Source organism: Pinus tabuliformis, chromosome 9 (genome assembly GCF_031772625.1).
Source record: "Pinus tabuliformis cultivar Carrire ecotype Pingquan chromosome 9, CPIR1, whole genome shotgun sequence".
NCBI classification, from domain to species: Eukaryota; Viridiplantae; Streptophyta; class Pinopsida; order Pinales; family Pinaceae; genus Pinus; species Pinus tabuliformis.
Genome location: NC_142307.1, coordinates 2,742,187 through 2,746,183, shown reverse-complemented (window position 1 = coordinate 2,746,183; position 3,997 = coordinate 2,742,187). Strand labels below are relative to the sequence as shown.

General features: G+C 39.4%; 1 pseudogene; it reads left to right on the top strand.

The window, feature by feature from the left end:
• Positions 1 to 3,051: 3,051 nt before the first annotated feature.
• On the top strand, positions 3,052 to 3,399 carry LOC149146820 (DNA-directed RNA polymerases II and IV subunit 5A pseudogene; annotated as a pseudogene).
• Positions 3,400 to 3,997: the final 598 nt, after the last annotated feature.

The window sequence follows — 3,997 nt, the reverse complement described above, 5'->3', positions numbered from 1 at the left end:
CCTTTCTGAGATGGTCCAGGCTGCTCAGTTGATTGAGTTGGGTCTGAATCAAGATTGAGTCTCCCAATTCTATCAATTACATCACTTAAAGCATCATCCGTTGTTGGAGTGTCATGCAGGGGAGATTGTTCTTCAGAAGAAGATTCCACATGTTGATCTAGTATAGGAATCCCCCCTTCAAGATGTGGAATCTGATTATCAAACTCTTGGAATGATTTTGGTTTTGTGAATCTATCCAAGCGATCAAGTTGCCGCTCAACAACACTGTCAGATTTGGATGATTCAAGAAAAATGACATCTCTAGATACAACAAACTTTTTATTTACTTCATCATAGAGACGGTATGCTTTAGATGTGTTTGAATACCCCAGGAAGATACACTTACGACTTCTAGCACCAAGTTTGTTTCTATGTACCTTTGGTATTAAAGCATAACAGGTGGAACCAAAGATCCTGAGATGTTTTACCGAAGGAACATGGCCATACCACAATTCATAAGGAGTTTTGTTTCTTATAGCACTAGATGGACATCTATTCTTTATATATGCAACACATAGAACAGCATCAGCCCAAAACATTATCTTTACATTTTTGAAGAAAAGCATGGATCGTACCATATTCAAAATTGTTCTGTTCATTCTTTCAGCTACACCATTCTGTTGAGGATTATAAGGCACAGTTGTTTGATGTTTGATCCCATGTTGGCGAAGATAGTTTTCAAATTCATTTGATGTATATTCTTTTCCATTATCAGTGCGAATAGACCCAATATGAGATTGTGCATCATTTTCAATCCACTTATGGAAATTCTTGAATGTTTGAAAAGCATCAGATTTGTTCTTCAATAGATAAACCCAACACATTCTGGTGTAATCATCAATAAATGTCATGATATATTTATTTCCATTTGCAGAAGGAACAGGCATTGGACCACATAAATCTGAATGAATGAGTTCAAGCTTCCTATGTGCTCTTGAATGTGAATCATGAAAAGACTGTTTGCTATGCTTTCCTAGAATGCAAGCATCACATTGCTTATGTTTTCTAGGAATTGTAGGCAAACCAGCAACACCATTTTTCTTCAACAAGCGGAGACTATCATAGTTTAAATGTCCAAATCTAGCATGCCATAATAAACTTGATGGAAGTGTACCTTCTTCATGATGAGAAATATATGAGAAATGTTGTGCATAAGCAGAAGTTCCTTGCAGTTTAAGAAGTCTTTCTTCTTCTATACCCCTCATGACAAGTGAGTGGTCAGATGCCTTTCTTACCTCAAGCTTGCCATCAAACATATGAATGGAGTGACCTTGCTGGCGGATGTGGACTAGGGACAACAAGTTTCTCTTGAGCTGTGGGAGATATAGAACATGATCCAGAAGAAAGTCTGGAAGACCAGGCAGTTTAAGCCTGATTGTGCCAAGCCCTGATGGCTTGATTTTTGACTGATCTGCAAAGTATACTGCTCCATCAACATTGTCAGTGAAATCTTCAAAAAAATCTTTCCTATGAGTCGTATGACAGGTTGCTCCTGAGTCAAGCAACCAATCATTTATCGAAGAAGCAAGTGAAGCATTAAACAAATCTTCATTTACTCCAATGTTACATTGTGCCTCAATATAGTGAGCGGATTCAGGTGCTTTACCTTTGTCTGTGTCATCAGTTTTACCTTTCTGCTGGTTTCTTCTCTGCTCAATTTTGTCCCATGGTAGCTTGCATGTAGAAGCATCATGTGATCCATTTCGTTTGCAGCGAATGCAATGCAGATCTGCCTTTTCTGCTTGAGGATGTCTGCCCCCCCTGCCTCTGAAGTATCTTCCTCTTCCTCTTCGTCCACCTCTTCCTCTTGTAGAATCTTGAGCAGGATGCTTTTCTTTATGAGTAAGGCAAACAGTCTCTTCAGAAGATTCAGGGACTGTTTTCTTTCCAAAGGCTTTCTCTCTTTCAACAAACTTTTTCACAAGAGACTCAAAGGTTATGTCTTTAAGATTTCCATTTGCTTGTAAAGACTCAAGATAATTAGAGTAGGTAGGATAGAGTGCTTTGAGAAAGGCAATAAGAGAGATATCCAGCTCAACCTTAGTGGATTTAATATCATGCATTATAGACTTTATTTCAGATGCAAGAGCAAGGGGATCATTATTTTTCAGTTCAAGAGTGAAGAGTTTAATCATGAGCTGAACAACTTCAAGTGCAGAATGTGAATCATAGAGTTCTTTCAGCTTTTGTAAAGCTTCAAAGGCAGTGGAATAGGATGAAATATGACGACTTACTTCTTCATTTACAGATGCTGCGATCAATGCATAGGCTTTGCTGTTCTTGTTTTCCCAAATGACAAGTTCTTTATCTGATGTAGGCTGCACAGGGTCTTTGTCTTCTTCTCCGACACACACTCCTTTCCACAACTCATTGTAGATGAGGGTGTGTTTTACCATCCGAGACCATTCAGAATAGTTCTCCTTGCCAGTGAGAACTATTCCGACCATAGAGATGATTGAATGCATTCTGTAAAAGAATGTCTCTGCTAAAAAACTTCTGTAAAAAAAAAAACTTCTGCTGAAAAAATCCTTATGCCACAGCCTTATGCACTTTTTCTTCTAACGTTTGATAGAAGCATCAGCATTTATTATATCACTGCAATATTACTATGTTTTGAATGCATTCACTTCAAAACGCATAAAGGATATATTACTTCAATATATATCAAGCAATACTACAAAACATTCTGGAAACACAGCAATGCTTTGAATCATATAAACTGCGTATATCATGAATTCAACAAACTGCTCAACCACTATACAAAAAAAAACGCATCTCCACCCTATACAAAAAAATGCCATACGAAGTTAAAAAATCAACTGCATAATACTAAAGTCCTAGCAGTCTTCGTAATACCCAGTGTTGCTGGCGACTGTTGAGGCTCTTGCGTTCTGCGAGTCTTTGATTGCAAAAGGTTCTATTTGAGAACTCCATAAAAAAGGTTCTCTATAAAACGGTTTTGGGTTAACAACGCCATTTTGAAGGCGACGGAATTAAGCTGAGCAGCTCGCAATGGCGCTGGATGAGCAGACAAACAAGCTCTTCAGAATCCGACGTACAGTTCTTCAGATGCTCAATGACAGAGATTATCTCGTGGGTGATTTTGAGATCAACACAACCAAAGAGCAGTTCCTGGATAAGTTCGGAGAAGACCCAAAGAAGGAAGATCTTGTTATCAATAAAGCCAAGCGCAACAATCCTTCAGAACAGTTATTTGTCTTCTTTCCGGAAGAGGCGAAAGTGGGAGTGAAGACCATCAAAACATATGTGGAACGTATAAAATCTGAGGGTGTGTTTCGACAGCAGTTGTCGCTGTTGGACAGCACACAAAGACAACAGTCAACCTTCGACGGGGTTTGAAGGCGGCACCAAAATGCAAGTAAACTCTTCAGAGCCGAACGGTTCTGGAAAAAATCACACGGTTTAAACGCCTCGGATTCACAATTTAGCAGAGAAAAAACCCTTCAGAAAAAAACCGAAGAAAATGAAGATTACGTAGAGTATATCCCCGTCAAGAAGTGAAGAATGATGGAAGCTCAAAAAATTTTGCAGAGAAAGGGTAACGGCTTTCTGCCTGAAGATGCAGAACGTGCCAAGGAAGCCGAGTCAAAAACGCAGAGACCAACGAGAAAATTTCCCTAAGCGTTCTCCTTCTGCATAGAACGGTAATCGAGAGGGGGTAAAACGGATGCGCAGAGAATCATGAGGCGCAGTCAATCAATGATGCGCAGAGAATCAATAATACTCTGGACGGATGCAGTGCTCAGAACTGAGCAGTGCTCAGGACAGCAGGAGTTACAAATATTTCTGGGACCTGTGCTCTGATACCATGTCAGGCCAGGGTAACTCCAGAATGAATGAGCGGAAGAAAAAACTGATTGCAATATTCATTAGCTAACTATCATTTATATACATAAATATGACGGATCAGTTCATCTTCTTGATGACTGTCCAGTTC